Below are 14527 nucleotides of genomic sequence, written 5' to 3'. Positions count from 1 at the left end.
ACTGAGCCACTGCCGCCCACATGAGTGCAGTGGAGGTTGCCTGATGAATGCGTTATTATTATTATTATTATTTTTTTATGGCATTGTGAAATTGCTTGTACTTTCGGTATTTTACAACCTTACATTACCAAAAAAGTAACTGAACTAGTCGATTCACAAATCAAACATAAATGTACGATAATGTGACCACTTACTGAGAAACATTCCTGGGACAATGTAAACACATGCTATACAGTCTTCTGTAAAAAAAAAAGTTCCTTAATTTTGCAGTAAATCTATGGAATGTTATTAGTTTCATCCAGTAAAAAAAGGGATCAGTATTAAGTTTTATTGTTCTAACATGTTTTCACGCTATTACGTGAAACGCAACACGTCCAAACGTGACGATTGTGATCACGTAGGGTAATGATGTGAAACTGATCAGGTTACAACATGAAATGTTTCACGTAAAAACGTACTTACTTACATTTGCATCAAATGAAACGTACCACGCTAATAAGTAAATTGGTTGGTCATTAGTTCACCACGGGTGGAGGTGAACTTCCAGTGATATGTAAAAAAAAAAAAAGAGGGATACCGGGTGCTCACATTTATTTCATGTCATTTATTGTAACACTTTTTCATTTGGACGATTTAAGATGCATGTATTTATTCATATGCTGGTGTAGTTCAGCCTCCAGGCCACTTGACGATGTAGGGAACCCCATTCAGACCTGGTATCAACATCTGGCTTTTGTGATCGGATCACAAGTGGACAGCCTTATCTACAGGTCTGAACACTCCCAGGACGGATTGAGGACGCATTCAGATCCGATCACTCAGGCCACATATGGAGGTCGTCTGGGAAGCAAATATCCAAATACGTCTGGTAGTGTGAACGCACATGTGTCCTGGGCCACATTAAGCACCGCCCACTCGAAATATCAAATGTGAACAGGGCCTAAATTAATTTCACCTTACATTGTGTTTCATGACTCTTTTTAGCCACACACTGAGGAAGACCTGATGAGGGTCGAAACCGGTCGACATTTATTTCTTTGATATTGATGATTTTTATGAGAGTTGCCCTGATTCAATAAGGGCATTTTAAACTAAATCATTGGCTCAGTGTGCCTGAAGAAAGCCCAGTGGCTTCCCTTCCTTTCCAGTGATTTGATATTTTACAATGACCTGGCATACCTGGCAGAATAGGGAACAACTAGAAAGAGGCTGTCAGGATAATAGGGGATGGGACGCAATTGCGGACCAGCGGTGTCTAAAAGTTATCCCAGAGGCATAACCACAAAAATTGCTGGCCAAAAATGATGGCAAGTTAAGTACAAACGAACTCCCTTCACAAAATAATGCTTTGATAAACAAACTAAACCACAGCTGCCAAGAAACTAAAATGTCAGGGTGACCAGGGAAATACCTCTAATAATAATTTCAATCAGGAGAGACTTAATACGTTTGAACAATTATTTATTTACAGGTTGAAATGAAATGTGTAAAGTCTTTGGCGATTAGACTCCATCGTGATGTCATCGTGAGCTGGAGGGGTGTAGAGGCTGAGAGCAGGATAGGATACCCCCCAAAACAATGAGAAGAAATAACGGGAAGCATATACTCACTTTTGATGAAGCAGGCCTTACCTTACCGGGTTTTAACAGGATTCTAAGAAGAGTTAAAGAATTAAGCACAGAGAGCGTGAATAATTGATATGCATTATGAAACAATAATTAGACATTTACATTCACATTAATAGCCAGTAATTGGCCGTGCAAGAGTGAGATCACAAGACATGAAGCCAGCGATTGGCCGTGCAAGAGTGAGGTCATGAGACCTTGGCCAGCAATTGACCATGCATGAGGGGGTCACGATAGACCTTGACCAGCGATTGGCCGTGCATGAGGGGGTCACGATAGACCTTGACCAGCGATTGGCCGTGCATGAGGGGGTCACGATAGACCTGGACCAGCGATTGGCCGTGCATGATGAGGTCACGATAGACCTATGTGAGGTGTATGCTGGTCCGATGACCTGATTGAGCCGCTAAGGCTGAGTGTTAAAGGTCATATGACCCTAAGCTGACGGTGGCCGCATAGCTCTTACGTGAGGTGCGTGATGAAACCTATATGATTTACGTGTTTTAACCAAGTGTATGATGCGTGTACGTGCCCTCCCCTGCCATGAGACCTTGTGACAGGACGCAACGGTGAACCTCAACCCATAGCAACACCGCACGTACCATCACCACCAGTTATATGAAAAGCTTACCAGAATTCAGGGTTTCAGAGATCTTTGATTTGCAAGAACGGTGCCGACATCAGGGCAAATATAAGAAGTGTAGGCCGAGGAAGACCACCGCCCGAGTTGTTGCAGAGAGGATGATGAGATGCCTTGATTGGCAGCAGTAGTGGCAGCACCTATTCTAAAAGAATGCCCTGAATAATGCTGGGGGGATAAATTGATTTTGAGGAGCACTTGTTTTAGATGAGAATTAAACCAAGATTTTGAAAGAGGGGAGTTCCCAGGTGTTAGAAATAGAGGAGACTTGGCGTTAGTAGGGGGTCTGACTGAAAGGAATTTGATCATGGATTTAAAGGGGCAAAAGAGTGTTCCTGTGCGAGCCACAATGACTGAACAGGACCCATTACATTTAGTATCCTTAAGATCTACACAATAGTGACTAGAATGAAAGGCTAAATCAGAGAAAGAAATATTCTTATTGGGATTGAAAGATTGAGAGGAAGTTGTAGTGAATTCACCAGCTCTGAGGAATGCATAAAAAGCCATGGAAAATACTGCCTCGAGCAGAGCGTCAACATAAGGAGATAAGAACCCTTTTCTAAGTTCAGATAACATGCTGTGAAGAACGGACAAAGTAATAGGCCTCCTGCGGTCTGTAACAGGAGGGGAGACTTTAGCAATGCCCTTTAACAAAATTTTAATAGCAGGATTCGAAAATAGACTAGGAAAAGAGGGATCATAACATCTGACGTTAAACTGGATTCCTGCAAGTAATCCTCTAATATACTGGGGTTTAAAATGTCTAACATCCATACAATAGCCTATGAAAGCACAAATGGTGTTAATGTGAACAGGTTTGAGACCCCACACGTGACATGCAACTGCAACGGGGTAAATTTCGTACAGCCCTGAGGACTGATCGAAACCGGAGAAAGCGGGAGGCCAGTGATCAGCGAACCACTGGCCTTGAAAGAACCCCCCAAAACCCACGGATGGAGCGGCATCCGTGAAAAACTTCAAGGAGTCAGAAGAATGTACCAAGTCATCATAGAAGAAGGTTATGCCATTCCAGTGCTCGAGCAGCAGGGACCAAAAACTCAGGTCGGAGCGGCACCCTTCATCTAATGATATGACGTCATGTAAATTATGCACTGATGACGACATCTCTAGTAAACGAGATATGAAAGACCGCCCTTGAGGGATAACGCGCATGGCAAAGTTAAGATGCCCTAGAAGGGAAAGTAACTGCTGCTTTGTGATGTACTGAGCTGCGCAGTACGATTTTGAAATATCACGAATGCGCTGCAGTTTTTCGACTGGGAGCGACGCTTTCATTTCTTTAGTATCCAGCGTGATACCAAGGAACTCTAGACGTGTGTCGGGACCTACAGTTTTCTCTTCTGAGAGAGGAACGCCAAGAACCTGGAAGCAATGTTTTAGTTTTCCTAAAGAGGAGCCTGGGCCATCGTGAGGAGGATCTATCAGGAGGAAGTCATCAAGCAGATGAAGAACGGAGGGAACCCTAAATTGGTTTAACAGGATCCAGCAAAGCGCCTCAGAAACAAGGTTGAATATGCACGGGCTACTTCTACACCCGAATGTCAGGCGCACGGCGAAGTAGTACTTTGAATCCCACCTGATGCCGAAAAGAGGCCATTGAGACGGATGAATGGGGACAATTTTGAATGCGTCGGTGATATCTGCTTTGGAGAGCCACGCGCCTTGCCCTGCTAACTTTATCAATTTGATGGCGTTATCGACTGATGCGTAGTGAAGAGAAAAAGGTTCAGGCGGAATAAGACTGTTAACGCTCGCAACGGGGCCGGAGCGCGGCGCGGACAGGTCGAAAATTAACCCTTTCTTCCCTGAATATTTCCTTGTAGCTACACCTATGGGGCTAGTGCGAAATACTAAAAAGGGAGAAGACTTGAATGGACCTATGACATACCCTTTATTAACCTCTTTCTCTAATAGTTGCGAGACTATTTCTGGTTCTTTCGCTGCAGACTGGAGATTTTTTGTTACGTACGTAACTGAGGGAGAAGCTAAAACTCCGACCCGAAAACCCTGAGAGAGCCCTGTAAGAAGGTGATCCACGAACACTGAATCAGGATGAGATGACAGTTCTGCTGCTAAATATTTAACATTTATTGGTGTAGAAGGGTGAAAGTTCAGAATGTCTTTGAACCACGTCGGTTCTCTTGGCGTGCAAAATTCCGAGACGGAACGATGCGCCGTGGGCAGACGGACCGGGGATGTGCATCCCTGCAACTGCTGCAAACGTGAAGAAAATGGCAATTGGGAAATGAGCAGACATTTTCATTGAAATTGTTGCAGATCGGCGTACTATTAAAGAGATGCACCTGACGGCCACGTTTGTCGGTGAGAGGTAGAGGCGTGGGTGGAGGTGGGGGCTTGAAGAGAGACTGCTGAAACGGCACTGAGGGGCACAGGGAGGCGGAATGACCTGATTGCCCACATGAGCTGCAGGTGATGATTTGATTTCCTCCGGCGAACATCACTAGGAGCTCGGTGTCCAGAATGGACCAGTCCAGGCGGATGTTATATTGTGAAATGTTCAGAGCGGCTTTTCTTGAGAAAGCTTTGTGGTACTGAAAGAATATGTTTTTTCCATACTTGAGATTGAGATCACTGATGAGAGACAAATAAGCATCGAGTTCTTGTCTTCTCTCGGGGAAAGCAGAGCATATAACATCACGGAATATGCCGAAAGCTGCTACGAACTGCCCGAAACTCAAATCATTATTAAGCCGGGGATCGGCGGACTTAAAGACGGCAGTTAAATTTTCGCCTTTGGCGACGCTATTAGCGCACTCTGGTGAAGGCAGGATAAGGCTGACTAGATTAATGTCTTTGCCATCTAAGATTTTAGACCTTAATCGGGGAGATATGTACGCTGATTGAGGAATGTAAGGCCTACCTAAAATAGGAGCTGGAACAGCCGTGGCGAGTGGATGTGCTGAAGCTTCAATCCGAGTGATAGTGGATGGCTGACTTGGCGTAGTGACATCCAGCATTGAAGTGCCCGAATTTGCAGAAGTTGTAGCAGAGGAAGAAGTGGCAGATGAAGCGTTCTCCAGAGCACGAAGGCGTGCGTCGATATTACCCATAGATTTATTCAGAGCCTGTAAGGTGGAGACTAAGAAACTATCAGAGGATGAGTGTCTTGGATTAGTCGGTTCTGCGTGAGAGGGGGACCGGCAAGAGACAATTCTCCTCTTGGGCTGAGGAGCTTGCGAGGGACCTGATTTCCTCGTTCTTTTCCGACCGCGAGTTGGTACAGGAGAGGAGATGATGGAAGCAGCCGGTTGCTCGGCGCGATATGAGCATTCTCCCTGTTCGTAATTTGATAATTCCGCCAACTCGCGGAGCTGGGAGAGAGAAATACCTGGTGCTGGAGTGATGCCACGACCATGAAGCTGAGACATGAGGAATCCTGCCTCGCCTTTTGATGGACTGTCACGAACTGCAAGGCGAGCGCTCCTGCGCAGGCTGTCCGGGGAGATGGAAGCTATCTCCGGCAACACATCGCCTCCTAGATCAGGATCCTCCGCGAGTTGATCGAGGTCAGAGTCGGACATTGGAGGAAAATGAGACAACGAGATGCAACAAAGGGTGAGTAGGAAATGTTCCATTCGCAATAATCGTCTGAAACGATGAGCAGACTGCGGAAGGGAGAGGAGCAGATTTAAAGTTTGACAGCAGTAAGATGATTGGTTCACAGACATCGTGTCTAACTCTGGTTGGTTAATGCTTAAATGGGAACGCCCATAATCAGCTGATCGCGAAACAGGAACAGAGGGGGGAAAGAGAGAGAGTGTAGTATGAATGAAGTTAATGATGAATGAATGAATGAGAACAGTCTTCCTGCTTGAACTTTCGCTAAGCTACATAATAATAAGACTTTATTAAGGACACAGCGTGAGGTCCATAGCACTAAAAATATATATATATATATATATATATATATATATATATATATAAAACATACCAGACAATACATACAGAAATACATAAACTAGTACATCAAGTGAGGCATCAACTAGATTATGACACAAAGGTACATACATTAGGTAGCTGTGCGTATGTACAGACTTGAGCGCCAGTGGCTCCACAATCTCGACGAGAACCGCACTGAGCTCCTCTCACAGTTACTCAAATACATTAAAATACCATTACCTGAAACTGACAACCTGCACATGAACCTGTACATAAGATTACGTATCACAGCAGAGCAGTTTGGCACCCAACATTTACAAACATTTCACTAGCACTGCACCATCTTGGAAGTTTCAAAAGCATTCTCATGCCATCATTATAGGCCACGTTGAGTCTCTGCATGTTGCTTTTGCTATAAACACGCCACAAGTGGGCAGTATACATAGGGGTACAAAATGCTTTAAATAAAGCTGTCTTAACATTAACAGTGCACATGTTAAACTTCCGTGCGAGCATATTGGCTTGCGCATATAACTTGCGACACTGTCTGTTAATATCTCTATTGTCCGACAGATCATTTACAATATGATGTCCGAGATATATGATCTCATTACATTCATGAAGAGCAATGCCAGATAAAAAGAATTCAGGAAAAACTAGTTTTCTATCACCTTTGCTTCTAACGATCATAATCTTACTCTTAATTGCATTATATTTGATGTCAAAGTTGAGACCATATTGTGAGCAGACATTCAATAGTTGTTGTAGGCCAGCACTATAAGGGCAGAAAATTACCAAGTCATCTGCATACATTAGGTTATTAATTAACATAGAGCCAACCATACACCCTGTTTTACATGCATTCAACTGCTGTGACAAGTCATCCATATACACATTAAAGAGAAAGGGAGACAAAATTCCGCCCTGTCTCACTCCGTTGCTGACAAAAAAAGGTTCTGACATAGAATTTCCCCATTTTATCATAAAGGCCTGATGAGCATACCAGTAAACCAGAATTCTTAGAATCCATTTTGGGACCCCTCTAAAACACAATTTATCAAACAGTTTTTCATGATTTATGTGATCAAAGGCCTTAGAGGCATTCATAAAACATATAAAAAATGTGGAGTTCTGACTGTTGTATTTATCCAAGATTTCTTTCAAAGCAAAGATGCACATGTTAGTGCCATGTTTCTGTTTAAAGCCAAACTGGTTGTCACTTGTGAATATGTAATCTTCTAACCTGTTAAGGAGGATTTTCTCCAGTACTTTGAATACAATACTGGCTAATGCAATAGGCCTATAATTCTCCATACTGTTTATTTTGCCTGCTTTGTTTTTAATTACAGGTACTAATAATACAGACAGGATAGAGTCAAGCAGAATTCCATGTCTTAGTAAGCCTGTCAAACATATAGCAAGCAACAAACAAAGTTTTTTGCTGGCATATTTTAGATGTTCAGCAGTTATCTTGTCAGCTCCACACGATTTATTATCAGCTAGTCCTAAGACTGCTGAGTGAACCTCTTCTAAATTGATAACTATATCTACATCTGTATCAACAGTACCCACTTCAAAATGATTTCTTCCAACACAGTTAAATAATTCAAAATAATGTTGTCGCCTCATTTGAGATATATTATCAGCACCACTAACCCCATCAATGTTTGTCGGTAAGGACATTTTACAATTATTCATACATTTAACCTCCTTCCAGAAATCCTTAACACTATCATTTTGCATCTTTTTGGCCAGTGAGTCAGATCTCATAGACTTCTCATTCCTTTTAATAAATCGCAGGGCATATTTGAAATTTGCATGAGCATGTTTCTTCTGTCTGACTCTTCCCGATTCAACCCAGGCTTTGAATGCTTTTCTAGCTACTACATGAAGCTCTGCCACATAGTCATTCCAGCCAGGTTTGACATTGTATCCCTTAGACTGAGATTTTTGAAGTGATTTACTGGAGATGAGAAGTGACTCCACAATGGAATCATATAAAACACATAAATCATTCCCATATTGTGGGTTCACACAGTTCACATTACAGCATCTTATTGCATCTTTAGGTAATTCAATATTTCCGAGTAGGTTGTCAGTCCTAATGGTATATTCCTTAATGGCGTCCTTAGTTATCTTAGACCAATCCAATTTTCCCAAAATTGTGTTATTTACCTCAGCCGATACCATCGGTATTTTTTCCACATTCAGTGATATAGAAAAAGGTATATGATCAGCAACGGCATAGTCATAGTAGATCTCCATGGCATCCAGGGAGGCATGTGCATCCGATGTACAAACACAATGATCCAGCCATGAAGTTGTATGCCATGCTTCACTGATGTATGTAAAACTATTTTCAGGTAAAAAAAACTTGCTCGAGAGGGTTAAGCCTCCGTCTGTGCAGAAATGCATTAGATGTCTGGCAAATAGAGAGTTCTCATCAGAAATATCTGCATTCATGTCTCCTAAAACAAGGATGCAGCTAGAGGCATTATCTTGAATAAAGGAGCTAACAAAGGCTAATCTATTGAGAAATTCACCCTCATTTTGATAACATTCATAAGGAGTATGAATATTTAATATAATAAACTTTGTATCATTGCAATTTATCTCTATTCCAATAGCCCAATCTACATCCAATCTAACCACTTTGATCACAGAATCGTATTTCTTTTTTCCAAAGGATAGCCACTCCCCCCGGTATCCTCCCCTGGATTAATTTTGCTCTAAATCTGAGCACAGTGGCCTTAAAGAAAACACAAAAGGCTGGGGAGGAAAAGACCAACCCAGCACCAACAAACAACGTGAGGCAACTAGAAATGGTCAGCAACTCACAGAGAAAGGAAGAGCACTCAAGAGAACCTCTCACTACCTCTGATAGTTAGATAATGGCTGCTTCCCAAGTCTCTTATTTGATAGCTCCTAGCCCCTCGCTCCTCGCCCGAACCGGAAGTAGTTCCGGAGCCGCCATATTGAGGATCGTCTCAAAGCTCTTATCGCTGCGAGGAGGAGCAAGGAGCGAGGAGAGAGGAGGGAGTTCCGAGGAGCGATAAGCGAGGATACACGAGATCAGCCTCCGCGGAAGTCTTTTACTGGCCGACACGCCCCCTTATTACAGATCAGTTAGTGATTGGACGCTGCAGCAGATCGGACTTCTGTGAAACTTCACAACATCACCGGAGTTTCATATCGCAGAGAGGAAGAAGCAGACCTTACAACAGACTTTACAGGGCGCCTTGAAACCGACTTTGAACAACGTCGGTATAATGAGTTGGTATGAGGTGTGATTGTTTAGAACGAAATATTGATCATATCTTGTCGTAAAATATATAAAATGCAGTGAATAACTGCAGATTTGATTTGTTTTCTGGGTCAACATCTGTGGTAGCTAAAACAAAAAACAAGACATCAACTGATAGTGATGGAATTGACATGAACATAGTAAAAAAGACTATTGATTGTATAATTAAACCATTAAGTTATGTTTGTAATCTTTCATTTAGAACAGGTGTTTTTCCGGATAGGATGAAAATAGCTAGAGTCATTCCACTTTTTAAAGCAGGAGATAAACATAGTTTTGACAATTATAGACCAGTATCAATGCTATCACAATTTTCAAAAGTACTAGAAAAATTGTTTGTTCAAAATTTTTTATGGAAAACAATAATTTATTGAGTGAGAGTCAATATGGTTTTCGGAAAAACCGGTCTACAGGTCTAGCAATAATGAAAATAATAGAAGAAATCACAACAGCAATTGATAGACATAAATTTACAATAGGGGTATTCATTGATTTAAAGAAAGCATTCGACACAATAGATCATTCAATTTTAATCTCCAAGTTAAATACATATGGTGTGAGAGGGGTTGCTCTAAACTGGTTAACTAGTTATTTAAACAACAGACAACAATATGTGCAATTTGCTGGTAAAACATCAAACTGTATGAAAATAAAATGTGGGGTTCCACAAGGTTCGGTTTTGGGGCCGAAACTTTTTATTTTATATATTAATGACATTTGTGAAGTTTCAAAATTATTGCAGTTTGTTTTATTTGCAGATGACACAAATTTATTTTGTTCAGGAGATAATTTAAAAATGTTATCTGAAAATATTGAAAATGAAATGGTTAAACTAAAATCTTGGTTTGATGAAAATAAGTTATCATTAAATTTAAAAAAAACTAAGTTCATGATTTTTGCTAATAAAAGAAAGGATGAAGTCTTATTATCTATTGATGGAGTTAACATTGAGAAAGTACCTGAGTTTAGATTTTTGGGAGTTATAGTGGATGAAAAACTGACATGGAAATCCCATATATCATATGTTAAAAAAAAAGTGTCTAAGAATATTTTTATTTTGAACAAAGCTAAGCATGTTTTAGATTGTAACACAATGAGAATGTTGTACTGTTCACTTATACTGCCTTACTTTATTTACTGTGTAGAAGTGTGGGGTAACACGTATATAAGCAATATAACGCCATTGTTTTTATTACAGAAAAGAGCACTTAGAATTATGCATAAAGTTGAATATAGAGAACACACTAATAGATTATTTATTGAGTCAAGATTATTGAAATTTAAAGAAATAATAGAATTGCAGACATTATTAGTTGTGTTCAAGGCTAAAAACAGAGTATTGCCAGAGAACATGCAAAAACTGTTTGTGTTTGCCTCAGATGATGATCATCACAGAAGGAGATTTGATTTTAAGCATCAAGTTGCTCGGACCACTTTAAAACAAATGTGTATTTCTGTTGTTGGTGTGAAACTTTGGAATTCTCAACAGAAAGATTTAAAAGGTTGTATAAATATCTTTCAGTTTAAAAAAATTTACAAAGAGGGACAAATTAGACAATATGCAAATGAAACCTAACTTTATTTCTTTTGTGCCTGTAATTTTTTTGCTTTATAGGTTATTTTGTTTAATGATGTTGTAATCAAGGATGTAGATAATGGTGTAGGTTATTGGAAATGACAGACCATCTAAGATGTATTGTGTTCTAATAAGGGGCAGATAAATAATAAGAATTACATTCTTCTTTCTGCTCCTTTCCTTTCCTTTCCTTTTCAGACATGAAGGGCATGGATTTTTTTATTTGAAATGTGTATTGTGGATTTGTGTACCGGTTTTGTGGTATGTTGTGCATTTTTCATGAAAGGAAGGAATGAATGAATAAATAAATAAATAAATAAACATCTGAGTAGAAATAAGTTGTCTAAAAGTCAAAAGTGGCAAAAACAGATTCATTTCTATTAAATTTAATCTAAAGAAATACCTCTTGTCATGATCAGTTATTTCCCTTCTAACTTTTATTACAGATGAATGAATTAATTCAGAGGGAGCAGGAGAGTCTCTCTGTCCGCAGGTAACACTTTTTACGTGTGAGCATGATCATCAGTGAGGTCGGGTTTGATCAGCGTGACGTGATTTCTATTAATCCTGAAACTTTGAGCCTAATCAATAATGTTCATAGTTCATGAACAGACAGTATTGGGCTTATTAAATAATTAATTCAGATCAGATGATCAGTGATCAAAAATGATAAATAATAAACAGATAATATAAAGACACAGTGCTGTAGGAAATGTCCGTATGGCTCTGCAGCAGGAACACAGACTGCAGCCTGTTCTTCATGTGCAGGTGTTTGTTAAACAGGTAACAGGTTACAGAGAGGAAACACTGTTACTGTGTGTTTTATTAGAATTAATACAGAGCACATGTGTGCAGACACAAACAGCTGTTAAAGCAGACTGACAGCTGATCCAGCTGTGATCAGCTGGTGCGATCATCACAAATGGACGTCGCAGCACGTGACGCTTCATTGGAAAGGACGTCTCATGTCTCTTAAAAAACATTCCCTCGTTTCTTCTCTCCTATCTTGGTTTCCTCGCGTCTCTCCATGCATCTCTGGTGGGAGGGACTAAGACGCAAGTGAACGACGCAAGTGAAGGGAACATGGGCTGCTTCCCAAGTCTCTTAAATTGCATCCATGTTCCCTTCACTTGCGTCGCTCACTTGCTCGGTATGGGCAAGGAGTGAGGACCGAGGAGCTATCAAATAAGAGACTTGGGAAGCAGCCATGGATGCAATTTAAGAGACTTGGGAAGCAGCCAATGAGTCAGCACAGAGCACTGGAACCCAAAGATATTTGTAGACTTCACACACCTGGTGTCAATCAGGGGCAAGTAGACACACACACACACACACACACACACACCTGACCCTGCACTGAGCTGATTACCTCACCGAACTCAGTGAGTGGCAAGTGTGAGTGCCCCTCACAGAGGCTATCGTCCCGCTTAAGGTTTAATTTTCTTATTTATGTTGTAAAGGGGCCTCAGAATTAAACTGGGCGTTTTCATGAACGTTTAACCGTTCATGAAAACGCAAATGTATGATGATTGGCCCAATGGACATGCACTTGTAGATGTTTACCTCTTTGTTTTCCATTAAGGACTTCTGATCCATTCTATTTCAGATGCTGAATTTCAAAATATATCAAATGCAATAGGTTTGTTTTTAATAGTTTGAATGAACAAGCAACACTGGAGCTTTTCTGGTGTCTTACTGCTGTGTTTGCTTCTAAATTCACTCTTGCTTTCCCTCTTCAGATGTATTCATGTGACAAGAGTGTAGAGACTCAAGATTCAACTGCAGCATCATTAAGGCTGTAGAAATGTGATGTGATAGATGTTTTAATTTTTTACCATAGCCTGCATATTCACATCTTTGTTGGGGATTTCTCTGTGTGACAGAGGCTTTGTTATACTGGTTCCAGTTACATGGATTTCTGGGGAACCCTTTACACCATACAATGACTATTCTTTAGAGGATTTTTTACAAGATTTTTAGTGTGTCTGGGAATTTGTGCTTATTCAGCTGAAAAGTGTTTGTGATGTCAGGCCCCATGTTGCATAGAAAGCCCTGGCTTAAACTTGCTCTGTGCATGCAAATGGACTTCAACCACACCAAGCTAAAACTAACAGTGTTTATGGACCTCAGCTTGTGCATAGGGGCACTGCTATGCTTGACTAGCAAAGGTCATTCCCCAAAGTGTTGCCACAAAGATGTCTTCAATGTCTTTTTAACTTGTAACATTAAGATAATCCTTGGCAGAAATTAAGGGGCCTAGGCCAAACCTCAGAAAACATCCCCAGACTATTATCCCTCCTACACTAACCTTACTGCAGGCACTGCCATCCTGGCAGGAAGTGTTTCTCTGCATCCATCAAAAAATAAATTCCTTCTGACCACCATATAGTGAAGAGTAAATATCACTCAAAAGAACATTTTTCCATTATGCCAGGGACCAAGTTCAGCTTGCTTTATTTAATTCCGGCTGACACTTTGCACTGAGCTCACTGATGTTCACCTTGCTACAGCTTCAGCTCCTGACTCAGTTTGTGTGCTGATATTGCATCCAGAGGCCATTTTGAAGTCTGTAGTGAGCGATGCAACACATGATAGATTTTTACACACTTCGGCACTCTTTAGCCACGCTCCATGACTTAACATGGTCTACTACTTTGCAGCAGTCCTGTTGCTCTAAGGCCTTTCCGCTTTACAATAAAAGCACACAGTTGACCGGGGCAGATCTATTAGAGCAGAAATCAGGCCCTAACTAAAGGCAAAGGTGGCATCCTGCTGAACAACACTTAAAGTCAGTGAGCTCTTTATGACCCTTAATTCTAAGTGTTAGTGCATAGAGATATTATGGCCGTGTGCCGAGTATGATGCACCTGCTGCATGAAAGACCGTGACAGTTGAATAAATGAAGAAATAACATCTCAGTAAGAACACAATATGTATGCAATGTATCATATTTGGTATTCAAGTCTATTTTTAGTTTTGCTATATGACTAAATGGAACATTTTCTCACCCCAGGGTGAACTGTGAAGGAAAACTTTCTGTCTGTGTGGAGAAATCATACAGAACAGAACATCTTGACATTGTTTTTAATGGTGGGAGTTGAGCATTACAAAGCAAGAGCAGACGTCATCATTCAGTCATTCACAGATAAAATCCCTGATGAAACAACAATGCATTTTATGGCTTATTACAGCATGCTTTGTGAGCACAGATGATGAGTTTAAAAAAGTTTTGCATCATTTGTTAGGGGTAATTTTCTCATGGAGTTCAAAAGTAAATCAGTTTTTAGCTGCAAACTGGGAAAGAAAATATGGCAAATTATATTCTGTTGCAACCACAGGGAACAAAACGGGACAGGTCAACAAATAAAGTGTTTCAATTGCCATTATAAATATATAGAGAAACACTGTTTGCATAAATTGTGTTCCCAGTAAAGCAGTAGTGAAATAAATCTTGATAG

The sequence above is a fragment of the Semicossyphus pulcher genome, unplaced genomic scaffold (assembly GCF_022749685.1).
Source record: "Semicossyphus pulcher isolate SPU_LCO1_2020_fin unplaced genomic scaffold, fSemPul1.0.p SCAF_27, whole genome shotgun sequence".
Taxonomy (NCBI): domain Eukaryota; kingdom Metazoa; phylum Chordata; class Actinopteri; order Labriformes; family Labridae; genus Semicossyphus; species Semicossyphus pulcher.
The sequence above is the reverse complement of the archived record's forward strand: the minus strand, read 5'-3'. Positions refer to the sequence as shown.